Source organism: Odocoileus virginianus, chromosome 32, assembly GCF_023699985.2.
Source record: "Odocoileus virginianus isolate 20LAN1187 ecotype Illinois chromosome 32, Ovbor_1.2, whole genome shotgun sequence".
In the NCBI taxonomy this organism is placed as follows: domain Eukaryota; kingdom Metazoa; phylum Chordata; class Mammalia; order Artiodactyla; family Cervidae; genus Odocoileus; species Odocoileus virginianus.
Genome location: NC_069705.1, coordinates 20,238,138 through 20,265,039, shown reverse-complemented (window position 1 = coordinate 20,265,039; position 26,902 = coordinate 20,238,138). Strand labels below are relative to the sequence as shown.

At 43.0% G+C, this 26,902-nt stretch overlaps 1 protein-coding gene across 7 annotated transcripts in view; it reads right to left on the bottom strand.

The window, feature by feature from the left end:
- TRMT9B (tRNA methyltransferase 9B (putative)) overlaps nt 1-26,902 on the bottom strand; it is a 71,208-nt gene that overhangs the window by 41,046 nt on the left and 3,260 nt on the right. The window contains exon 2 of one of the 7 annotated variants that reach the window (XM_070459955.1): nt 16,604-16,891. The exons of the other annotated variants lie outside the window; for them this stretch is intronic. The gene's annotated coding sequence lies outside the window, so the exon portion shown is untranslated. The remainder of the gene's footprint in view (nt 1-16,603; nt 16,892-26,902) is intronic. 7 annotated transcript variants of the gene reach the window in all.

Genomic DNA, 26,902 nt, shown 5'->3' with positions numbered 1-26,902 from the left:
CAGCTGGAGGAGACAAAGACAGACCCTCCTTGGAGCCCCCAGTGGGAGCTTGGCCCTGTCTTTCTCAGACAGTCTTGGTTTGTGCCCATTTTCCAGCCTAGACTCTCTTGATTCCATGCAGTCCCTAGTGTAGTCCAGAAATTTTTCTTTCTTACTGAAGATATCTAGACTTAACTTCTGTTGCTTGCAATCAAAAACGTTGATGAATTTTTGGAGGTGTCAGTAGTTGTTACAGCCCAGTCTATTCAGAGAAATATGACATTTCTGAAAAGCATCATTAATGTTTCCAAAAGGAATCTGGCAGCTAATGGCTTACAGTAGCAAAAGGCTAAACCTGTCAACCCCCACATGGTCATAGGAATTAGGTGCTGAGAGAGGCAAGGCTGTGGTGACCCAACAATGCTGTTCCCAAGAACAGTACAGCAGGCCACGAGGAATTCTGGAAGGGCGGTAAGATGTTTGCAGAACTTCAGAAGGAGTAAAACAGAGATCTCGCATTATTCTTAACCCAAGCCTGATTTTCTTATCTCTTGAAGCTGAAAATTAAACACCAAGTTAGAGTCTATGGGTTACCAAATTAGGGGAACTTGCAGAGTCACTGAGTATTTTATTAAGAAAGTTAGGACATTTCTTGGGGGGTGGGGATTGGGACCCTGAGGACTGAGATTTAAAGTGTGCAGCACCTCCTTACTTCCTTGTAGTCCCTACAGTTCCCCGCCCCACAGTGGGTTTCTTGTAAGAGGGACTCAGTTCACCCCCTCCACACCTACAAAATACCTCCATCTCTCACTGTCCCCAGCTCTGTACCAGTCACTTTCCTGCATGGTCCAGGGAGACAAAGGCAAGCCCTAAAGGCTTGCACCCCAGGAAAATTACAGCTGACGCTAGAAAGCAGAGAACTCTGGGGTAAATGTCCACACACATGGATTCAGAGGGGGACCGGCAAAAAGAGAAATATTATTATAGATTGTCCCAGGTTTATCTATGACAGGTGCCCTTACCAGATGTTTCACCAATCTGACCAAAGTAAGGGGCTTCTAGAAGCCTGCCCATCAGATACGTCAGAGTCTGAACTCAGCAGTGGCCCAGACAGAATGGAGATGCCACACATTGCTTGGCCAGAGGTCAGCTAAGGTCTAGTGAGATGGCTGCTGCATGCATGGAGTGGTTGCTGGATTACTGACAGAGAAACACAGTTCAGAGAAGAATCCTATGGATAGGCTTCTCAGAAGGGCTCACTATATGAGGATATCTTGGGTTTTTTTTAAATTATTTATTTTGGCTGCATCAGGTCTTAGTTGGGGCATGCAGGGTCTTTGTTGTGGTGGGTGGGCTTCTTTCTAGTTGTGGCTCTCCGACTTAGTTGCCCCATGGCATGTGGGATCTTAGGTCCCTGGCCAGGGATCGAACCCATGTCCCCTGCATTGCAGGGCAGATTTTTAACCACTGGACCATCAGGGAAGTCCTGCTGTGGCTGAATGTTTTTGACTGAAGAATATAAGATGGCCAGGCTACCTCCTCCTCCACCACTCCAGAGCCTTGACTCCTTCGGAGCACGAACCCCTTGGGCTGCCATGTTGGCAAGGGTGGAAGCTATCCATATGTGCTCAATAATATGGTGCTTCTTCCAGGCTGACCCTGCTACCCCCACAACCAAGTGCTCAGTCAATCAGCAGAGGTCCTAAACCCTCAGTCCAGGATGGGGTACAAATTGTCTGGGGCCAGTTTTCATCACGGAGGGGGCAGCAAATGGAGGAGAATTAGAAGGGGGACCGGGGCTTCCCTGGTGGCTTAGATGGTAAAGAATCTGCCTGCAATGCAGGAGAGCCTGGTTCGATCCCTGGGTCAGGAAGATCTCCTGGAGAAGAGAATGGCTACCCACTCCAGTATTCTGGCCTGAAGAATTCTATGGTCAGAGGAGCCTGGCGGGCTACAGGCCATTACATGAGGGGGAGTAACACTTTCACATATTTTTTCCTTTGCTTCCCACACTTCTGTTAGCAGCACCATCTCCTAGCACCACCTCCGGGGGCTCTTCTTTGCCCCCAGACTTCCAGCTGGGTTTGGTCAGTGAAGGGCAGAAGCAGGATTTGGGAGGAGACAGAGGTGGAGTTACTTACTACATCCCGTCAGCTGCCTCCCACAAGGGCCTGGGTTTCAACAATGGCTTTGTTTCTCTCCTGAAAGCCACAATTTCCATGGGGCTACTCTCTCCTGAGACTAAAGTTCTCATTAAGTAACTAGTCTTTTATAATCTTTTCAAAATTTTTATTGGAATATAGTTGATTAACAATGTTGTGTGAGTTTCAGAGGTACAGCAAAGTGTACAGTTATACATATACCTGTATCCACTCTTCTTTAGATTCTTTTCCCATATAGGTCACTATAGAGTGTTGAGTAGAGTTCCCTGTGCTATACAGTAGGTTCTTGTAAGTTATTTGTTTTATATATAGTAGTGTGTATATGTCAATCCTGGTCTCCCAATTTATCCTTCCCCGCCTTTCCCCCGGGTAACCATAAGTTTATTCCCTACGTCTGTTACTCTGTTTCAGTTTCGTAAATAAATTCATTTATACAATTTTTTTTATATTCCACATCTAAGAGATATCATATGATATTTGTCTTTCCCTGTCTGGCTTACGTCACTCAATACGACAGTCTCTAGGTCCAGCCCTCTTGCTGCAAGGCATTATTTTGTTCTGCTAGTGTTTATCCCTTCCCCTTTCAAGCCCAGGATGATAAATGTGCCCCGCTGCTACCCCACAGTGCTTCACCATCCCTGGTCAGTTTCTCTAGGGACCCTGCCACTTGGGAATGAGACAGACATTTCCCTCTCTTCCCCAGGATGCTCTGTGTGTGTGTGTGTGTGTCTGTGAGAGAGAGAGAGAGCAGGGAAGTGGGTATCCACAGCACAGCAAAAACAATATCTCTAAATTAGTCGTTTCCCCAGTGTCCAGGTCCTTTAGCATGGATGTTGCCCTAAGAGTCATAAAACCAAATTTCATGTTGTGCTAAATCACTTCAGTCGTGTCCAACTGTTTGCAGCCCTTTGGACTGTAACCTTCCAGGCTCCTCTGTCCACGGGATTCTGCAGGCATGAATACTGGAGTGAGTTACCATGTCCTCCTCCAGGGGGATCTTCCTGACCAAGGGATCAAACTTGCGTCTTTTGCATCTCCTGCATTGGCAGGTGGGTTCTTTACTGCTAGCACCACCTGGGAAGCACAAATTTCATATTATCCAGCCTTAAAAAGGAATGGAAATTCTGACATGTGCTGCAACATGGATGAACCTTGAAGACATTATATCCAGTGATATAAGCCGGACACAGAAGGACAAATACTGGGTGATCCACTTCTGTGAGCTTTCTACGGTAGTCAGATTCATAGACTGGAGTGGGGGTCAAGATGAGGCCTGGGGGATTTGGGAGAGGGAGATGGCAAGTTACTGTTTCATGGAGAGGGAATTTCAGCTTAGGGAGAGGAAAATCTTGAAGTTGGTTGTACAAGAATGTGAAGGGCACTTATGCCACTGTCTGTACACTTAAAAATGGTTAAAATGGTAAGTTTTAGTGGACTTCTGCCCATCCTCCTGCTTGGGTATTGTAGCAAGCAGTTTCAGCCCATGAGGCTAACTGCCCCCTCATGTCTTCGGGACCATGCCTCTTGTGAAGTCATGGGCCCTGCACCCGCTTCTCCACAGTGTGCGTTGTGGGCATGAGGACTCTGCAGACAATATTCCTTCCTTGCCAAGTGGCCCTGCGCCCAGGACACACTGCACCAAAGTGATCCTGGAGGTGAGAGGAAGGAGGGGACCAGCCCTTTTGCGGTTGCTTCCTGTTCCTGCGAGTGTCACCCGGCAACAGCCCTGTGCCCTGGCAGACCATTTGTTTCTGGGAGCAGTCAGTCCCCCGCTCTTTTCCGCTCTCCAAACCTCAGCCCTTTGCCTACCCCTGAGAGATAGCTCCAAGCCAGGCAGCGCCCAGGCCAAGAGATCCGCTCGGAGATGCTCAGGGCCCCCTCTCTGGGCTCTTGAGGAAACAGCACTAGCTGGCTGGTGCCAGCTTCCCAGAGTCTGGGTCCTACCCCCATGGATCCTCTCCAGTCCCGGGGGTCTGGTTGCTGCTCTAGGGGCCCCTCCTCTAAGCCTCCAGGTTCTGAAAAGCCCACTCTCTTTTCTTGGTTCCCCCGATGCAGGGTGGCAATTCAGTTGCTTTTACCATCCTGCCCCTATGACTTTTGATCCTCTAATATCTGTTTAACCATCTCCTTACATTAAATTCTCTCTATTAATGTAACTGGTGAGGTTTCTGTTTTCCTGACAGCATATTGACTAATATTACTGTATTCCTGCACTTTGGTCCAAGAAGTGAAAACTAGAGAGTGTGTGCCATTTCAACAACCTGCTATAGTTGCTTACTGCCTATCTTCTTTTAACTAGTTTGTAAGCACCATAAAATCCATTGTTTTTGGTTCACTGATCTATACAACACCCGGCGAATGCAGGGTGAACTGCAGTTTGGCACATAGCAGGCACCCATATCATCTTCATTGGACAAATGAATAGGAAATATTTAATTTGAATATAAAAAAACAATAATTCTAGTCATGAAAATGTGCTTGTAATATATAAATATACATGCAGATATATCCAGGGGGAAAATAAGTAGCTGGAATTTGCAAACCTCCTTCTGAAATTATAGCAATGTCCATTTTATGGTTCCCCCCACTCTCTTGTTTAATGATTTTACTCAGTGGGGGTTTCTCCATATTTTTCTTGTGCTTTTAGGGCATGTTATCCATAAGTAGTCAGTCAATGTGATATTGCGATTTATACTAAGAAATAGGTATTCGCCACTGTTCCTGGCCTATAGCTTCTAAACCCTTGTAATTTCCTATATGAAAGCCTTAGGGGCATCTTTTGTCATGTGTTTTTTTCTTAGTTCCTGAAACAGTTCCAGAGCATAAAGGTGAAATGGGTGTCTTTTGTTATTAATAAATAACGAGCCCCTTTCAACCACACCGGAGTTTCCGGAGTTTCCGTTAACGAGGTGACCTTTGGAAAGTCCCTGAGGATGAAGCTGGTTGCCTGGGGGACCGTGTGATTAGAGAGTTGGACCTAGAGGCCTAGCCCTTAGACCTCCAGAGAGTTCAGACACCCAGCCAAGGGTTTAATCAATCACTCCTCCGTAAGAACCCCAAAGGATAGGATTTGGAGAGCTTCCGTGCTGCTGGACAGAAACACATCCATGTGTCAGGAGGGTGTCACACTCCGAGCCCCAAGGGGCAGAAGCTCGGGGCCTTGAAAGGTCCAGATCCTGCTCTGTGCATGTCTTCCACCTGGCCGTTCCTGAGTTATACCTTTTGAGAGACAAGCTAGTAACTCAGTAAGTAAAGTGTTTTCCTGAGTTCTGTGAGCCACTCCGACAAATTAATCCGAGTAGGGGTTATGGGAACCACCAATTTCAGGGCACAGATGACAACCTGGACTTGCCACTGCGTTTGAAGTGTGTGTGGGGGTGGCAGTGGGAAGGAGGGCGCCAGTCTTGTGGGACTGGGCCCTTATCTTGTGAGTCTGTCTCAGGCGGCTGGTGTCAGGATTGCGTTAAATTGTAGGACCCCCGGCTGGTGTGGCGGAGGGACCTGATGTGTGGGAAAGCTCCACCTCTGGGGACCAACAGTGAAGCGGTGTGAGAGTAGGAGTCTCACACGAGGGTGTTCTTCTTTACTTTCATTCAGTCGATAAAATACACAGTTTGAAAACCGAAACACCAGTACGTTAAACTTCACAAACAAAAGACTTCAAAAGGAGAACTCGGGGAATTTTGATGTGATGAAAAAATAACTGTATTGGGAGACCACATAGGCTCACGTCGTCACTGCTATGTGACCTTGGCAAGTCACTTAGCCTCTCTGGGTATCTGTGACATCATCTTTGATATAAAAAAGGAGAGATCATTTGTAAAGTGCCTTCCTTCATTTAAGACTCTGATTCTTCAGATACAAGAGTGCTTTACCATCCCAAGAGCACAAATAACTTTCAAGCATTGAGAGTCTATCCCAAACTCGAATTTCTTCTCATTACTGTCCTCAGGCATATCCTTTCCATGGATGGAGCCTGGCAAAGTGTGAAGTGACTGACAGTCGAATAAAAAGCTTTGGTACCAATTCCTATTTCCAGATCCAGATGAAATTCTAATTTGCTGTAGCTCATACTTTTTAAACTTGCCTGGATGTCTTTAAGACCCTAATCTGCGGAGCAGGGTTAATATTGGAAAGCTGCATGAAACACCTGACACACGGAATACATTGCAAAAACTCAACAGAGACCAGGTCAGGGCAGCCAGCTCTTCTCTTTCCCTGACATTTAAATGGATCAGACAGCCCGGAACGCATCAGCCCGACTCTGACCAGCGGGGCACAGGCTCATGGAGGGAGCCCCACATCCACGGAGCCGTGAGAATGAACCGGAATAATGATCCACAGAAGGAACCGGAAAATGGTCCACAGAATGAACTGGGATAATGGTCCATGAATGGAAATGGAACAGTCCACAGAACGAACTGGGATAATGGTCCATGAATGGAAATGGAAGAGTCCACAGAATGAACTGGAATAATGGTCCATGAATGGAAATGGAACAGTCCACAGAATGAACTGGAATAATGGTCCATGAATGGAAATGGAACCGTCCACAGAATGAACTGGGATAGTGGTCCATGAATGGAACTGGAAAATAGTCCATGCAATGGACTGGAGTAATGGCCCACGGAAAGAACTGGAATAACGGTACAATACAAAGTAGTGTGCAACTGCTATAACCATTCTCTCTTTACTCTTCTGTGTGAGGGAGAACAGTGCAACATGAAAGTCGGTCTAATGCTCCTTTAGAAACAGTGAGAACAGAGGAAAAACAGGCTTATGTAAAAGACATCACAGAGTCAAAAGTTGAAGGACAGGGAAAGAACAGACTGGTCTGTTTAAGGACAGCACATGTCTACAAATGTGAACAGAGTAAATCTGTTTGTTGTTGTTATGTCTAAGATGAAGTCACAGAGACCCAGAGAAAATTGTTTCTATATTTTTGTTCACAGAGGTGAAATACAATGTGTATGTGTACAAAATGTATATGAGTAAGAAAACATAGTTTTCATTCCTGGAAGAAAACCAAGTAGTGTTGTAGTTATCATCAGGGATGCTCACTATCAGTGAGGAAGCCTGGATCTCAAATAATTCTCTCCCCCCCACACATATATACACACACATGCATATACATATTGTATACATACACACATGTATACATATGTGTGTATGTGTATGTGTTTATATATATATAAATAACAAGAACAAGACAGTGGACTCACAAGCCTGTGTGAATACAGAAGCAGGCAGCTCTGTCCCAGCCCGGAGGCCTGGGCGTAGCCGTGAGGGGGAGGGACTCTGGTTCTCGGAGGTGTCTGAGGAGGAGATGCCTTTGTGACAGCTTCTGAAGGACGGCAGGTCAGTTGCATCTCTCTGTGACGCTGCTCAGGCCAGGCCAAGCCAGGGTAGTTAATACAGGGCATGTCGTCTGTTCATCACAGCTCGGTTCATCTCGTAATTAGCTGACATTGTTGGATTGGAAAATACCTGCGGAGAGGTGGGGGTGTCCTGCTGGTGCCTCCTGTGAGTGACTCAGAGCTGAACCCTCTGGGCTGCCAGGGCTCCTCACCCTGAGGGCTGATCCCTCCCAGAGGGGGTGGCGGAACATCCCGGCAACGGGGACTCCAGCTGTCACATCAGAACATCACCAGGTTCCTGGTGACTGATTCCCTGACAGGATTCTTTTCACTCTGACTGCATGCCATAAACACCCAGATCTCAGACTAGAGAACATGAAGAGGTTCTAGTAATTAAGAGCACTGCAGTAGCGTTTTATGACAAATACATCAGAAATTGCTAAAAGATCAGTGTTTGTTTAGGAAGGAAAATTCTTTTTCGGCAATTCTGAAGAAGAAGCCCGTGGCTTTCTAGATGAAAGGAATAGAAATCAGGAATCTCTGCCCTCTTTGTTCCCCTTCTGACCTCATCTTTATAAAACAGGTCACATCCCAGTAAAGGCACATAATTCTGCAGACCTGTATAGCCCCTTAGCATGTGTGTCTTTTATGATCTGGGGTAGCATCTCATTTAAAACAAAAATTCATCTATGGTGGTGTCTCTTTTAAGAAACTGTATCACAAGGTCATTCAGCCAGACAATGGTAAAACTTGCAACAGTGCTTTAAAAGAAATTCATCATTTGTTAATAGCGTACTCCCAGTTATTGCATTCATATGGACATTCACTGCTTTCTATTTTAGAAAGACAGTGTTCTAAAAATGTGTTCAGTATTGGTCTGGCTTTCTAAGTTGATTAGTAATTGCAATTCTACTGTGGGAGGGACAGCTTTCATTCTTAACAAGAAAAATGGAAAATTCAGGAGAATTTTCCTTCCCTAGAAATTATGAGTGTTAAAGAGCTGCTTTAATTAGGAAGGTTTAGCTCAGTAGGGGCAAAATGTTCAAAATAATCTAAATGGAGAGGGCTTGAATTGGTCAAATGCCAACAGAGGAGGTCATTTTAATGTCAACTCCACAGGAAGAACTGCTGGGGTAAGCAAATGTTTGTCATTGTCCCTCTGACTTCCTTGAGGTCTGCTGAGGGTCTGTCTGTGTGTGAAAGTGCTAGGATGGAGCAGGAGTTAAGAACATGGATTCGAAGCCCTAAATTCCTAAGTTTTCGCTCTGCCACTGTCTTGTGCCATCATGGAACATGTTTTCCTAAAGTCTCGGATGGCGTTTTGCGCCACCCTTGTTGGCTTTTGCCAACAAAAGTCTTGTTGGCTTTTACCTAACACGTTAGTATTTAATTTAACTGACAAGATTTCGGGGTCCTGGGCATACCTTTAGATGATTATTTCAGAGAGAAAACAAATACAGGAAGTGATTTACCTTGAGCCCTAGAGTTAAGCAGAATTTGCACATGAAATCCACAGAACATTTCTGCTTATCAACCCAATTCTTCTGTGTACTGTGAAAAAATTAATTTTCATGCTACCTAGGATCTTGTCACTTATACTTCCCATACCTCAGGAATATTAGCCAGTGGTGTTATGTTACCTGATCCTAAAATACCTTTGAATTATAATCTCATAATGTAAAATTTGAAAGGGACACTGAAAAAAGTGAACAAGTAATATTGTAACCTCTATTTTTTGTTCCTCTGAGCTGGGGAAATGAGGTGGTCAGCTTCCCCTCCCCTGCCATTAACCTCTCCTTGGGCCACCTCCAGGGCACACAGGTTCTGCCCACCTCCAGCGGGGACCTGTTTCTAGAAGCCTAGCCTCTCTGATCTCCTGCGTCTGTCTTGCTCCTCCTCTGGGAGGGTGGTGGTATGAGCATGTACCAGCCAGCTCCTATACTGGTCTGCGAAGTCCTGTGCTAAATAGACAGGTATTGAACTCAAAACAGAAGCAGAAGATATTAAGAAAAGGTGGCAAGAATACACAGAAGAACTATACAAAAAAGATCTTAAGAAAAGGTGGCAAGAATACACAGAAGAACTATACACAAAAGATCTTAATGACCCAGATAACCACAATGGTGTGATCACTCACCTAGAGTCAGACACCCTGGAGTTTGAAGTTAAGTGTGCCTTAGGAAGCATCACTACGAGCAATGCTAGTGGAGGTGATGGAATTCCGGCTGAGCTATTTCAAGTCCTAAAAGATGATGCTGTGAAAGTGCTACACTCAATATGTCAGCAAATTTGGAAAACTCAGCAGTGGCCACAGAACTGGAAAGGGTCAGTTTTCATTCCAATCCCAAAGAAAGGCAGTGCTAAAGAATGTTCTAACTATTGCACAATTGTACTCATTTCACATGCTAGCAAAGTAATGCTCAAAATTCTCTAAGCAAGGCTCCAATAGTACGTGAACCAAGAACTTCCAGATGTTCAAGTTAGATTTAGAAAGGCAGAGGAACCAGAGATCAAATTGCCAAGGGTCATTGATAAAGCAAGAGAGTTCCAGAAAAACATCTACTTCTGCTTTATTGACTATGTCAAAGCCTTTGACTGTGGATCACAACAAACTGTGGAGAATTCTCAAAGAGATGAGAATACCAGACCACCTTACCTGCCTCCTGAGAAATCTGTATGCAGGTCAAGAAGCAACAGAACTGGACATGGAACAACAGACTGGTTCCAAATTGGGAAGGGTGTACGTCAAGGCTGTATATTGTCACCCTGCTTTTTTAACTTATGTGCAGAGTACATCATGTAAAATGCTGGGCTGGATGAAGCACAAGCTGGAATCAAAATTGCCAGGAGAAATATCAATAACCTCAGATATGCAGATGATACCACCCTTATGGCCAAAAGTAAAGAGGAACTAGAGAGTCTCTTGATGAAAGTGAAAGGGGAGATTGAAAAAAACTGGCTTAAAACTCAACATTCAAAAAACTAAGACCATGGTATCTGATCCCATTACTTTATAGCAAATAGATGGAAAAACAGTGGAAACAGTAACAGACTGTATTTTCTTGGGCTCCAAAATCACTGCAGATGGTGACTGCAGTCATGAAAATAAATGACGCTTGCTCCTTGAAAGAAAAGCTATGACCAACCTAGACAGTATATTAAAAGGCAGAGACATTACTTTGCCAACAAAGGTCCATCTAGTCAAAGGTATGGTTTTTCCAGTAGTCCCGTATGGATATGAGAGATGGACTATAAAGAAAGCTGAGCACCGAAGAACTGATGCTTTTGAACTGTGGTGTTGGAAAAGACTCTTGAGAGTCCCTTGGACTGCAAGGAGATCCAACCAGTCCATCCTAAAGGAAATCAGTCCTGAATATTCATTGGAAGGACTGATGCTGAAGCTGAAACTCCAATACTTTGGTCACCTAATGAGAAGAATTGACTCATTGGAAAATACCCTAATGCTGGGAAAGATTGAAGGCAGGAGGAGAAGGGGATGACAGAGGATGAGATGGTTGGATAGCATCACCGACTTGATGGACATGAGTTTGAGTAAGCCCTGGGAGTTGGTGATGAACAGGGAAGCCTGGCGTGCTGCAGTCCATGAGGTCTCAAAGAGTCGGACACAACTGAGCGACTGAACTGAACTGAACTCAAAATTTAGACCAATTTTAATTAGAAAAAAAAAAAACTGGGTCACATAGTTGAACATTAGAAGTAGCTGAGGTTGACCCTTTTTGTTACCAAGGTATTGTTTATTTAATCACTTCTAGGGAAATATTTCAAATATGCCACATACTTTTAATGTCTTTTTTCTATCTGGCCATTCCCCACAGCTTCCCCACAATTTAGTTCCCTGACCAGGGATTGAACCCATGCCCTCAGCAGTGAAAGTGTGGAGTCCTAACCACTGGACCACCAGGGAATTCCCTTATGTCTTTCTAAAGAGCCTACATAGTGCATTTGTAAAGAATCCGCCTGCAGTGCAGGAGACCGCGTTTGATTCCTGGGTTGGGAAGATCCTCTGGAGAAGGGATAGGCTACCCACCCCAGTATTCTGGCCTGGAGAATTCCATGGACTATACAGTCCACGGGGTCGCAGAGAGTCGGACACGACTGATTGACTTTCCCTTTCACTTTCATAATGGAGCAGCATCCAGCGATGCTAATGGAGCGTCTGCATTTATCCTGAGTGGCATCTTGACTGTTTCTCTGCCCTGCACTGCTGTGGGCGGTCACTCTTCACTCTCTCTTCTCCTTTCTAATTTGCCGCTCTTCATTGGCTTGGAGTTTAAGAGAGACCAAACAACTAAACCTGTTGGAAACCTACCAAAAATAAGAAGAAAAAAACATTTGGGTCATTAGAGGCATGAGTTTTAGATGAACCAGGCTGATGACATCTGTACTGTGTTGGTTCTGGGTTATGATCTGGAGGCTAAGAAAGGCTTGCTGGCCTCCTGCAGTCCTTGGGCGCTGGTCCTCTGATTGTCAGCCTTCGTTTTTTTTACCCGGAGCTCGCTGACCTCAGCTCCTGGCTGAGTGTTCATGTCAGCGCTGGTTCTGTCTCATCTCTACTGAGCTCCTTCTTCATAGCTCAGACCTCGTAATGCCCTCTGTTGTCTGCAGCAGCCCTCACCTCTGAAAACCAGCCAGTGCGTGGCGGGCTTTGAATGTTTACATCACACACCGAGGCGTTCAATTCAAAGTAAGGGCCACAGACATAAAAGCTGCACAGAAGGAGGAAATATGCCAGCTGAAAAAAAAAGAGGTCTAATTTGCAGGCAGCTTGCATTGTATTTTGTAACAATATGTTTGACATTTTCAGCTTTTCTATGGCAGTAAATTGTACTTCTCCTAGCAGCAAGAGTTATTAAGTCTGTGCCCAGAATAAACCAGACTGTTTTGGAAAGTTTAATTTTTTCAGTTTTCATATTCCATTTTATGACAATGTTGGTTTCTTCAGGAGTAAGCCTATAAGGAAACTCTGTTTATTATTTCTAATTGAAAACTATAAATACCGTTTGTACCCTTCACAGTTTCATCATAATTTACTTAAAAAACAACAAACAAATACAATTTGATTCTAAATTAAAAAGAAGACAGAAGAGTTAAAATAAAGCACTGATGGCAAGATGGCAATTTATCTTGAAGATGGTGATAGGCACTTAATGGAATCCAGGGTGCCATCTTCATGGACTGAATGTCCACATCTCCTGCAGGATTCACATGTTAAAGCTCTGACTCTCCGTGTGGCTGTATTTGGAGAGGACCTATCGGGGTAATTAAGATGAAATTAAGTCATAAGAGTATGGTCCTGATCCGTAAGAGACACCAGAGAGGTCTCTCTCTCTACGTGCACACAGAAGGAAGGTCATGTCATGACACCGAGAAGGTGGCTGTCTGCAAGCCAGCGAGACGGGAGCTCTCACCAGACACCAGACCAGCTGGAACCTTGTGGGGGAACTTCTAGCCTCCAGAACTTAGGAGAAAATGTATTTCTATTGTTTAAGCCACCCTGTCTGTGGTACTTGGTCATGCCAGCTCATGCTAAGACACTGTCTATTTTGTGCCACGCACACTTATTTTACCAAGAAAGGTGATGATGTGTCATGAACTGTAACTCACTCACTCGTACTCCATCATGTCTGACTCTTTGCGACCCCATGGACTGTAGCCCGCCAGGCCCCTCTGCCCATGGGATCCTCCAGTCATGAATACTGGAATGGGTGGTCATTTCCTCCTCCAGGGCATCTTCCCGGGCCAGGGATTGAACCTGCATCTCCTGCGGCTCCTGCTTTGCAGGCGAATTCTTTACCACTGAGCCACCTGGGAAGCCCCCCAAGATGTATCCCAGTTCCAATGACGTGCACATGTGAAATATTGAAAAATAAAGATGGAATACAATGTTTTTGATAAGTAGTTTTTAAACAACAACCCAAAAAGGACAAGAATGACTTGAGTTTTTAAAAGTAGCTTTTTCCTTAGAAGGGACAACCAATAGTGTACTTGGCTCACCAGATCTTTCTTTGGTGGCCTCCTAAACTGATAGAAAATGAGAAGTCGCACAGCTCGTGCATGAGAAAACTAGGGTCAATAGGCGGCAAATGGATATGAAACCAAAGTTTTCACTTTGACTGTTTACATCAGGATCTTAATTTCCCCGGACAGCTGGGGATATTGACAAAACAGTGCCTTTTCAGGCTAACTTTGCTCTGAGTTCGCTAAGAAAATGCAAACCTCTTCCATTTCCCTCTTTGCGCCCCACAGTCTCGTGCATCCCTTTCGTTTCAGAATCCTCAGACTCCTCGCCAAGGCTGGCCTCTGTCCTCCGTGGATCCCATCTTTACGGGGACATCAGCCTCACTGACCATTCTTTCTGTCCCCGCCTCTGGCTCTTGCCCGGGGCCTCCTCTCCTCGGCCAGCAGACACGCGGAGCCCCCTCTGCTTGAACAGAAACACAGAGCCACACGCAAGGCCAGCCCCGCCAGCGCCTCTGCTCTCGTGCTTTACTCTCATCTTCCGCCTTCCTTTGCAAGAGGGATCCTGAGTCCCATCTGTCTGCTTGTCCTCCAGTCTCCTCTCAACCCATCGCAGCCTGGCTGCCGTGCGACACACTCCATCACCAAGGTCTCTCGGGTCATCCTCCACCTGTTTCCATCGCTCGGTTTCAGAGAAACGCCATCCTGGAGAGAAACTGTGGTTGAATTCATGGGATGGTCATTTTGCTGGGACCTGGGGGTCTCACTGTTAGTATGTGGACTAGAATATATTCTTTCTGAAGCCAGTGGCTATCTGTCAAGCACGAAGCCTCAGTTCAGAGCCGCTCAGGCGAAGGGTTCAGGATGCTAAGAAGGCTTGAAAGGAAATGGCTGCAGGACGTAAGGACAGCGAGGGAGGACCGTGATGCTGGCATGGTCAGGCCAGGAAAATGTCAGCTGTGTGTGGAGTGAGGTTTATTTAAGCTCTGGGTCACAGTGAAAATGCATGCCATTGGTGTCATTTATAAATACTTGAGAGCCAATGCCTAAATAAAAGAAAACTATATAATTATGTTTCTGAATGACTAACATCTTCCTGTACTAATTCTGCAGGGGCAGGGGTCTACCCTGCCACGCTGTGGTCTAGTTTAAACAAACAGATCCAAGATCTCACTAAAGTAGTCACAGCTTTAACTAAATTAATTGGTACAGAAAGTATTCAATAACCTGAATGAATACTTTAATGATTACTGTTACCTGTAATAAAATTTTCTGTGTCAAAATACATAGTTTTCCTTCATTTTAAAAATTATTCCATCATCCTTCAATTTCCTGTTTTTTAATGGACAAATCATAATACACAAAACCCTGGGAATCATTCAGAGCACCAGACTATGTGGTTAAAAGTTTGTAACTTGACAGTTGAGTCCCCAGGGCATAACTTGCCTATAATACAGTCTTCTGTTTTTAACAGCACTTGTAGTGGGATTCCTAGTAACTTCTGCTTTCTGAACATTCGCTATCATCCTAAAGTGGTATGTTATACATAAAACCATCAACATATCCAAAATATAATCATCTTAATGAGAATAAACATCTCCTGTATGCACATACTTCCACTGCATCTCAAAAGGCCTAAATTTTAACAAGTAGAATAGACAGATTATCTAACATAAATGACTTTAAAAATATCTGGCTGAACATTCCACTTGGAGGTTTATACATGTTCTGCATACATATGGATGTGCATGTGTGTCTATGTAGCTTTTTCAAGGGAATGGCGGATCATCTGGCCCAATTTTTCATGGTCATGTGGGAAATATAACATTCTTGGCTCGCGAAACAAGAAAAGGTAGGTCTGCATTTCTGCCAACTAGATGCAAAGCCTCAAGAGCTTCCTGCAGAAGAAAGTCAGCCTGGAGAATCCAGGCAGTGTCTGCAGGAAGAAAAATTAATGGCAGAAGGTTGGAGGGCCTTGATGATGAACGGCCTTAACAGCTTCAAAAGTGACCTTTTCTCTGGTTTCAGGCCTGCCTGTCAGTGGATTCTCTGGACTCTGGTCCTAGTCTTTAACCCATATTCAACTGGATGGCAAGAAGTAGTTTGCTCAGAAGTCTCACTGAGTACATCTTCCTCATCTCCTAAAAGCTTGGGTTAAATGTCTGTGCCTAGGGTAAGTGCCACTTGTGAAATGTTTCAGCTGGGATTGCAATGACAGAAATGCTCTCATTTATTAATTTCCCTGAATTGACCCATGTTCCCTGACATGCCATTACCTGGCTTGCTGAAGGTAACCTTGCCTAATTTTCTTCTCTAGCATATTAAGTACCTATGTTTTTTAAAATATTTAGGTAATTTAAAAATTAACAGCTTGCATTGGTGTGGAACTTTGGTTACAACTGATGAGCAAATCGTGATGCATTATTATTAATAAGTGTCCATAGTAGGTAGTAGACATCACAGTTTGTATTATTGTGTACTATGGGTTTTGCCACATGCAACATGTCATGTATCCACAATTACCCACATACCATGCAGAATAGTTTCACTGCCATAAAACCCTCTGTGTCCACTTAATTCACCTCTTTTTCCACACCAAAAACCCCTGGCAACCACTGATCTTTTTACTGTCTTTGTAGTTGTTCCCAGATGTCAAAAAATTGGGATTATATAGAATTTAGCCTTTTTAGCCTGGTTTATTTACTTAGCAATTATGCACTTAAAGTTCCTTCTCCATGTCTTTCTGTAGCTCCATAGATATTTTCATCATGGAATAATATTCCAGGACTTCCCTGGTGGCCCAGTGGTTAAGACTCCACACCACCAATGGAAGGGGCATGGGTTCGATCCCTGGTCAGGGAAGTTGTGCATGCTACAGCCAAAAAAAAAAAAAACAAAAACTACTATAGACTAGTATACCACTGTATGAACAGACAGTTTATCCATTCACCTATTGGAGGACATCTTGACTATTTGTGAATTTGGGATGTTTGCATTATAAACATATATGTACAGGTTTTTGTGTGGATTTGCCTGATAATTTTTTGGTACTCAGCAATACAAGTGAGGTCTAATGCAAGCAGACTTGTGGATGCTGTTCATTTTTGGCACCCATGAGATACTCACTTTGGGTATTCTTTTCTTAATGCTCCTTAACAACTGTTGGGCTCTCAGCTATCGTCTCTGGCTGGCAGGTAACTTCTGCAGATGTATTTTCTGAAGCTCAGTTACTACTGATCACCAAAAGTTTACGAAGTTTCTTCAAGTCTGCTATTACAGATGAATGAGATTTCTTGGTTGACTCCACAGAAGGCTGGTATCTGCCAGTGAGACTTCAAGAGAGGGAGCAATTCCCATCCAGCAAATGTGGCAATTCCTTGTTTGTTCCAGACATGTCAGTATTACTGTCCAGATCTATAAATTCCCAATGGAAACCAAGTTAAAAAAGTTCAAATGAAAGGTCATATTTTAATACTTCTATTTCCATAAAGGTCTTCCCTGTTAGCTCAGACAGTAAAGAATCTCCCTGCCAATGCAGGAGACATGGGTTTGATCCGTGGGTCGGGAAGATCCCCTGGAGGAGGAAATGGCAACCCACTCCAGGATTCTTGTATGGAGAACCCCCAGGACAAAGGAGCCTGGCGAGCTACAGTCCATGGGGTCGCAAAAGAGTCAGGACATGACTGAGTGACTAAATAACAACAGTTTTCGTAAAGGGACTAATAAGTTGAGATCAGATGCATTTTTTTTAACTTTCTTATTTTGTATTGGGGTATAGCCGATGAATCAGGGCTTTCCCTGGTAGCTCAGCTGATAAAGAATCCACCTGCAATGCAGGAGACCCTGGTTCGATTCCTAGGTTGGGAAGATCCCCTGGAGTAGGGATAGGCTACCCATTCAGCTAGTATTCTTGGCTGGAGAGTCCCCATGGATAGAGGAGCCTGATGGGCTACAGTCCATGGGGTCGCAAAGAGTTGGACACAACTGAGTGACTAAGCATAGCACATAGCTGATTAATAATGCTGTGATGGTTTCAGGTGAGCAGTGAAGGAATGCAGCCATACATTTATATGTGTCCCTTGACCCCCAAACACCCCTCTCATCCAGGCTGCCACATAACATTCAGCAGAGTTCCGTGTGCTATACAGTGGGACCTTGTTGGTTATTCATTTTAAATAAGGCAGTGTGTACATGTCCATCCCAAGCCCCCTAACTTGACATTATTACCTACTTCCATGGCCAAAGGAAGAATATTTTTCCCCTTATGTAGAAGGACCACATTCTGCTGCCTGTCTCATTTTGTCTCAGCTTCCAAGCCAACAGGTGGTTATTGGTTTGTTGCCTGTTTCCAGGAAGTTCATGGTCCCCTGGGTTATGTGTTTGGTCACGTGGACTAGTTCTGTTTGACCTTATGCCATTGATCCTCTGGTTATTTGTGCTGTTGGAGGCTATTCCCTGACTCCAGTGCTGACATTCTAGATGCCATGCCTTTTTTCTTCGAAACATCTGTGGTCAGCGCATTATGACAGTTGTGACAGGAGAGCTAGCTTCCTTGTATGAGGATGGAATTCGAAATCCTAGGTGCTTTTATCAGCAGGTAGCTTGTTTAGATGATCCCAGATTCCTTTCTCTGATGGATTCTGCAGAGACAGTGCTGGACTTTCACCCAACAGAGTATGATGCTGGAGAAGTATAATGAAAAAGATCCTGACAGGAAATAATGTTCTTTTTCCCCTTCCATTTTTAACTTCATTTAAAAATCGATATGGTGGATATATATCCCAAAGAACTGGAAGCAAGGGCTTATGGAGAGATTTGCACACCCATGTCCATAGCAACATTATTCACAACTGCCAAAGATGGAACCAACTCAAGTATCCACTTAGAGATGAATGAATTAACATAATATGTATATACACACAGAAGAACACTTCAGCCGTGTCCAACTCTATTGCTACCCACCCCATGGACCGCCAGACTCCTCTGTCCGTGGGATTCTCCAGGCAAGAATACTGGAGTGGGTTGCCATTTCCTCCTCCAGGGGATCTTCCAACCTAGGAATCAAACACGCATCTCCTGCATTGGCAGGCAGATTCTTTACCACCGAGCCACAGAAAAATATTATTCAGCCTTAAACAGAAGTACAACTCTGATATATGCTACAGCATCAATGTATATTTTGCTAAGTGAAATAAGGCAGTCACAAAAGGACAAATACTGTGTGATCCCACTAATATAAGGTTACCTAGAGTAGTCAAGCTCATAGAAACAGGAAGTAGAAACAGTGGTTGCCAGGAGCTGGGAGGAGAGGTAAATGGGGAGTTGCTGTTTAATAGGTGTAGTTTCAGCTTTGTAAGATGATAAACATTCTGGAGATGAATGATGACGATTGCACAGCAGTGTGAACTGCCACTGAATTATAGACTTAAAAATGGTTAAAATGATAAGTTTTATGAAAGTCACGATTGCAATTAATGCAATAATGCTACACAACACCTTAATCGTGGGTGAGATCTTAAGTCCAGGCTTGCTGGGGCAGTCCCCACCCATGCTTCTTTTCCCCAGAGCACTCATTAATACAGGCAGACCTTGAAAATATTGTGGGTTCAGTTCCAGACCACCACAATAAAGCAAATATTGCAATAAAGTGAAGAACGTGAAATTTGGTTCCCATTACAATAAAAGTTATGTTTGTAATATATTGTAGTGTGCAATAGCATTATGTATAAAAAATGTATGTACCTTAACTAAAAAATACTCTATTGCTAAAAATGCCAACTGTCACCTCAGCCTTCAGTGAGTCTTAATCTTTTTGCAGTAGTAACATCAAAGATCACTGATCACAGATCAACACAGCAAATATAATAACAACGAAAAAGTGTGAAATATTGTGAGACCACCAAAAAGTGACAGAAAGGCACAAAGTGAACACACGCTGTTGGAGAAATGGCACTGACAGACTTGCTCCATGCAGGGCTATCTCCAACCTTCAGTTTGTAAGCAACACAAAATCTGCAAAGTGCAATAAAATGAAGCACAATATAACAAGGTCTGCCTGCAGTGCCCCCCGTTTTTGCTGTCAAAAGTGTCCCAGGTTGAACAGTAAGTCACGTGATCACCCTGGTTCTATTTCATGATTGTGTAAATCATTGCATTGCCATCTTCATTTGGAAACGTCTTAACATTTAGAAGGTGCCTGCATTTTCTAGAATCACTCTAATTATAAACACGGTGTCCTGGAGAATGCTCCAGTCTCTAATATTTTTAGTTTTTAATTTAAAACAGCACTTATTTATTTGCTCATAACTCTGTTGGTTAGATGTTTGGCACAACATGGCTGAGTTTTCCGCTCTGACTATGGTAAGACTGAGATCAAGATAATCAGCCAGGGTGAGCTGTCAGCTAGCGGTTCTGGGGTAAAATCTGCTTCCAAGCCGATTCTTGGAATTGAATTCAATTTCATGTGGTCATAGGACTGAAATCCTTGATCAGAATAAGGTTTGCCTTTCCTTGATGCCCTTCACATTTAAAAAAAATTACTGATTACTTGGCAAACAGTGACTGGAGTACCAAAAGCAGCCCTCTATTTGTATGAACTCTTTACTTCTTTAAACACTAAAACCCTCTTTTCAAAAAAAAAAAAAATTGATGTAATACTGGCTTGTAACATTATATACATTCCATGTGTATAGCATTATATTTTGACTTCTGTATACACTGCAGTGTACTCACCGCTAAAAGTTTAGTTTCCTATCACTGTGCAGTTGATCCTTTGACCCATTTTGTCCTCCTCCCACCCCATAACCACTTCTCTGTTCTCTGTATCTGTATGTTTGTTTGTGGTTTTTTTATTTTGGTTTGTTCATTTATTTTGTTTTGTTCTATATTCCACGTAAGAGTGAAAATACATGGTATTTGTCTTTCTCCATCTAACTTATGGTAACATAATATGTTCAAGGTCAATGTTGTAGTAAATGGAAGACTGCATCTTTTTATGGCTAAGTGATATTCTGTTGTGTACATAAAGCACATCTTTGTCCATCCATCCATCAGCGGGCCTTTGTTTCCATATATTGGCCATTGTAAGTAGTACAATGAACGTGATGGTATATGTATCTTTTAGAATTAGTGTTTTTGTTTCTTTAAATAAATATCCAGGAGTGGAATTGCTGGATCATATGGTAGTGCTCTTCTTAATTTTTTGAAGAATCTTTGTGTTGTTTTCCGTAAGTGATTGCACTGGTTTACATTCCCACCAACAGTCTATGTGGGCTTCCTTTTCTCCACAGCCTTTCCACCACTTGTTATTTTTTGTGTTTTTGATAATAGCCATTCTAATGGCCATGAGGTGATCCCTCATTGTGGCTTTGATTTGCATTTGTCTGATAATTTGTGATACTGGACATATTTTCATGTGCCTGTTGGCCATCTGTATGTCTTCTCTGGGAAAACGTCTTTTCAGCTCCTCTGCCTGTGTTTTAATTGGGTTGTCTGGCTTTTTATTGTTGAGTTGTATAAATTCTTAGTATTTTTTTAGATATTAACCCCTTATTGGACACATGATTTGCAAATACCTTCTCCCATTTGTTAGGCTCTCTTTTCATTTTGTTAGCCTCTTCTGCTGTGAAGAGGCTTCTTAGTTTGATGTAGGCCCACTTGTTTCATGGTTGATTTTGTTCTCCTTGCCAGGGAGACATGTCCAGAAAGACATTACTAAGACCAACTGCAAAGAGAATACTGCCTGTGTTTTCTTCTAGTAGTTATATGGTTTCAGGTCTTACATCAGTCTTTAATCCAATTTGAGTTTATATTTGTGTGTGGTTTAAGACTAATATTAATTTTATTCTTTTGCATATGGCTGTGCAGTTTTTCCAAGATCATTTATTGAAGAGACTGTCCTTTCTCCTTGTATGTTCTTTGCTCTTTTGCCATAAATTAATTATCCATATGTGTATAGGTTTATTTCTTGGCTCTCAATTCTGTTCCATTGATCTGTGTGTCTGTTTTTCTGCCAACACCATGCTGTTTTTACTACTGTGTTTTTATAGTATAATTTAAAATCAGGCAGTATAATTTTATAGTATAATTTAAAACCAAATCCAGCTTTATTTTTTTTTCCCTCAGGATTGCTTATTTGGGATCTTTTGTGGCTCTAAATAAATTTTAGGGGTTTTGGTTCTATTTCTGTGAAAAATGTTGAAATTTTGATAGGTATTGCACTTAACCTGTCGGAGAAGGCAATGGCACCCCACTCCAGTACTCTTGCCTGGAAAATCCCATGGACGGAGGAGCCTGGTAGGCTGCGGTCCACTGGGTCGCTATGAGTCGGACACGACTGAGCGACTTCACTTTCACTTTTCACTTTCATGCATTGGAGAAGGAAATGGCAACCCACTCCAGTGTTCTTGCCTGGAGAATCCCAGGGGCGGGGGAGCCTGGTGGGCTGCCGTCTATGGGGTCACACAGAGTCGGACACGACTGAAGCGACTTAGCAGCAGCAGCAGCACTTAACCTGTAGATTGTTTTAGGTAATATGTAAATTTTAACAATGTTAATTCTTCCAGTCCATGAGCATGTAATATCTTTCAGTTTCTTTGTGTCTTCTTTTGATTTCTTTCAGTAATGTCTTATAGTTTTCAGGGTGCAAGTCTTACACTTCCTTGATTAAATTTATTCCTAGATATATTATTCTTTTTGTTGTGACTATAAATGGGATTGTTTTCTCAATTTCTCTTTCTGCTAGTTTGTTGTTAGTGTGCACATTGGCAGCACATAATACTAATATTTGTTTGTTGCTAGTGTATAGAAATGCAAAATACAATTTTACATATTGATGTTGCACCCTGAGGCCTTACTTCTAATAGTTCATTATTTCTAATAGTTTGTGGTGGGGTCATTAGGGTTTTCTATATATAAAATCATGTCATCTGCAAATGGTGACAGTTCTTCCTTTTCAATTTGGATGCTTTTTATTTAGTTTTCTTGCCTAATTCTCTCCAATACCATGTTGAATAAGTGTGGTGAGAGTGGGCATCCTTGTTCCTGATCTCAGAGGGACAGCTTTCCATTTTCAGTGTTTAGTATGATGTTAGCTGTGGGTGTGTCATATAAATTTTGCCTTAAAAAATATATCACAACCCCATGTTCTCTCTTCCCAGGTCCCTGATTCAACTTGGCACATCAGTGACCTAGCCAGTGATTTAAGATTTGGATGTTCTTCTGCTCTATAATACACTTGGCAAATCAAAAGACCATTTTGATTTTCAATCTTAAAAAAAACAAAACAAAACAGAGTTGTATCCTATAACTTAATCTTTAAGCTCCATATAGCTGAAGACAAGAACTCATCATGCTTATAGCCCAGAGGGAGGAAAAAGCCAGATTTTTCTCTTGCATATTTACTCAAATAGGAATGAGAGAGAAAAAAAGGAGGGTTGGGACAAGTTGCAATTAGGTCATTTGTGTGCTACTGTAACATACAAAGGTGAATACCACTTATTATTCCCCACAGTGAATCCGATTAAGGTTAGATTCAACCAGTTCCTTCCTGAGAATATACTGTAAATGGGCTTAGTTGGGGGCTCACTGTGGAAGAGAATGCATTTGTCCTGAAGCTGCATTTACAGAGAAAGAGTACTATTTTTATTTTGATGTGTTTATTTATGATGACATGGGGCCGAGTGGCTGAACTCTTGCTGTCATCAGTGGACCTATAATATGATAGTGTGGTTTATCCCAGGCAACATTTGTAATTCTGCATTTAAATGTTTTCATTACCTACCAGAGCAGATCTCTGAATGAATTCTCACCTTTTGAGACATGAAAATCAATTAGAAATTATGTATGTATTAGATTAACAAATTCACTAAGTAACTCCATCTCCCTCAGCTACTCTTCTCTAAATTTTAGGTTCAAATATCATAAGCAAATATAAAATGATTTCATTCAATAATCAAGACCTAGATGTGCTAATATAATTTCTGAGTACAAATAAATGATAATGTGTTACTTAAGAATTGTAAAGACTGAATCATATTTGATCATCAAATCAGGGCTTCCCTGATAGCTCAGTTGGTAAAGAATCTGCCTGCAATGCAGGAGGCCCCGGTTCAATTCCTGGGTTGGGAAGATCTGTTGGAGAAGGGATAGGCTACCCACTCCAGTATTCTTGGGCTTCCCTTGTGCCTCAGCTGGTAAAGAATCTGCCTGCAATGTGGGAGACCTGGGTTCAATCCCTGGGTTGGAAAGATTCCCTGAAGAAGGGAAAGGCTACCCACTCCAGTATTCTTGCCTGGAGAATTCCATGGACTGTATAGAGTTCATGGGGTCGCAAAGAGTTGGACATGACTGAGCGACTTTCACTTTCAGTCATATTTACTTTAATAACTAAAAAAAAAAAAAACTGACAAGGCTCAGAGTATGAAGTAATTAGAGTGAATTCAAGCATACTCTTATTTTAATCTCCAATTAACAGGACATTTCTCTATTTAATCCTCTAAAAAAAAAAAAATTAAAGGTCCAGAGCAAAGAAACATTCAGTAGAAACACAGCAACGCAGATAATTCATTTAATGAAAGAACCAGCCTTCCAGAAGCTATTATATTGCTGAGCAGACCCTTGTTCCTCCTTTGTATTGCTCTTCATTAAGTAGATAGGCTTTCTGGGACTTGGGTGGGGAGGAGCTTTTAAAAATCATTTTCTTGGTATTTTACCTCGATTACGAAACTGAAACAAAAGAAGATTATTTCATATTCAAATAGAACCACCACAGGAAGGGGTAGGTGCTTAGGAATTTTAGTGACTTATTTGCTTGATGCTTTTTCTAGCAATTTCATCTGTAATGACTATAACATCCATCTGCTTGAAATGCAAATTGGTTAGCAACTGGATCCTTTTTTGATTCTTACAATATATCATCTCTCTGCTTTGAATGAAATATTCTAGCTGAGTCTCTGATGAAATCTGTTTCCAGTAAGCGCTGGAAAGGGAGTGTCGCACAGCATCCATTCTGGTCTCCTCCAGGTGTGCCTTCCCCTGTCTCTAGGCTGGAAAACCATCAGTACATTTCCCAGAGTCCCTTGCAGCCAGGGTTCTGGGCGCAGCTCAGGTTCTGCCAAGTGAGAGGACCTGGATGATAAGCGAGGTAGAGGGTGTCTAAGGAAGATGTTCGCTGGCTTGCTTCTGTCCTTGGTAACCAGGTTCCGTTACTAGCTCCCTGCATGAAGTGGCGCTTTGTAGCATCTTCTCTGATCACTGGAACACAGCTCAGAGAGTGAGCTTGATGTCAGCAGCTCAGGTGGTGGCTTCGATTCCCAGCCTCCAGACTTGGGCGATGACGGCAGCAACTCTAGGAGGCCAGTTCCGCAGAGCTATCTGGGACTCGCCCCTCCAGCCCAGCCTGCAGCCTCTCTAAGCAGCAGTTTTTCCTTCCAGCTTTCCTGTGAGCACCAACTTCCCATATGAAATCCCGTTCTGCTTAGAATAGCTGGGATCGTTTTCTTATCTGCACCAGGACATTAAAACAAGACAAAGGAAAGATGGCAGCCTTCAGTGCCCAGGACAGTAGTTTAAGCCTGGAGAGAACCACGAAAGGGAAAATGGTTGTGACCTCCACAGGGACTCCTTGAGGACCAGGGAGGTCACAGGCCCTGCCACCAAGGACTCCCCAAATTGGCACCACTCTTAGGGCCAGGGGATGAGGCCACAGCATAAAGGCTTAGAAATAATCATGAGACTTTGGAGAAAAAGAAAAAAAGAAAAAAGAAAAACATGAAAGGAAAAATAACAAGGAGGGGAGAGAGGAAGGAAAAAGAAGGGAAGAGAGAAGAGAAGAGGAAATAACAAACCAAATAAAACCAGGCACTGGTGATAGCTGTCCTCTGCCAGCTTCCTCACGTGACCTGGCCTGGGCGGCTGCCCTGTCAGTGTCACAGAGCTGGGCTCAGGGGGTCTCAGATGCAGACTCCGGGCACTTTCCACAGGAGAAAATCAAGCAAGTCCATCAGCTCTTGAATAGATAGATTCAAACTGGATAAATACATATGTTTTGTCTATTTACAGCTATCCTATACACATGTGCATGCTAAGTCGCTTCAGTTGTGTCCGACTCTTTGTGACACCATGGACTGAAGCCTGCTAGGCTCCTCTGTCCATATATTCTCCAGGCAAGAATATTAGAGTGGGTTACCGTGCCCTCTTCCAGGGGATCTTCCAGACCCAGGGATAGAACCCATGTCTCAAATCTCCTGCACTGGCAGGCAGCTTCTTTACCACTAGCGCCACCTGGCAAGTCCATCTATACATAGTGTTTTTTCTCTTAATAGATAGATAGATAAAAAGAAATCTAGTAGCTAGAAATTATAGTCCATGGAATTGCAAAGAGTTGAACATGACTGAGCATGCATGCAGCTGGAAATATACAAAATATGTATTCTAAACAAAAATCTATTAGATTTTTAAGGAAATGAATCCAGATGGCTTTAAAGTCAGACGGTTAATAATGCAAAGAGTTGACAAACTAGTCAATTATGGTAAATATTGGTTTAGGTTCTGAGCAGCTTTAAAAAAAAAAGATTGTCAGTATGCTTTTTATAATTCAGTAATCTGTAAGAAAAACAAATCCTAAGCTGTTTACACAAAACAATTAAGACTCTATGGAGATGTAATTCTTAATGTAAAAGAAAAGCAAGCGTGTCTCCCAGCCCAGCCTGCTGTTCAAGCCCCACTCACACATCACTGCCCCCCTCGGCAAAGATATCTGTTCTCTCTGCTGCTTGCTCTCTCCTCATCAGGAAACCTGCACACAGCAAGCGCACAGAATCTCTGCAGGTGTTGTTCACTGTGCTTTAATCCTTCCCAACCCCAATATCACTTCCTAAAGCTCACATTCCTGATCTCCCTCCCTCCACAGGTCAAATTCCCCGTCTCCTCCCTTGATGTGTTTCCTGCATAGCACTCAGCACAGGTATAATGATAGGTTTACCTGTGAAGTACCAGCAGCCATGCTTCCAGAGGGTTTACATCTGCTTTTCTTGCATCCTGAAGGCTTTAGCCTGGTGTCTCAGGTGACTTAGGGATGCTCAACGAATAAAACCCTGCATGAGTCATATTGCTGCTTCAGCCCCAGCTACTCCATTTCTAAATATGTACCTGCCCAGGAGAAAACTATGGACTCTTATCATTTTATGAGAACCACACTTTAATGGCATTAACAGAAGCTAGTTTATAAAAGATTTAAATTTGGTTTTAGAATTTCATCTCCTTCCTCCCCCTGCTACCTCATCATTACCTCTCAGAACCACCACACATAAATTCGTTCATCTAGGCAAGCCAGTGGTCTGTCCATGGGGGAGGAGATGCAGGCTTGATGGTATAAGCCTCTAATCCCCCCCCCCCCCCAACAAACACTGATTACTAAGAGTCTAT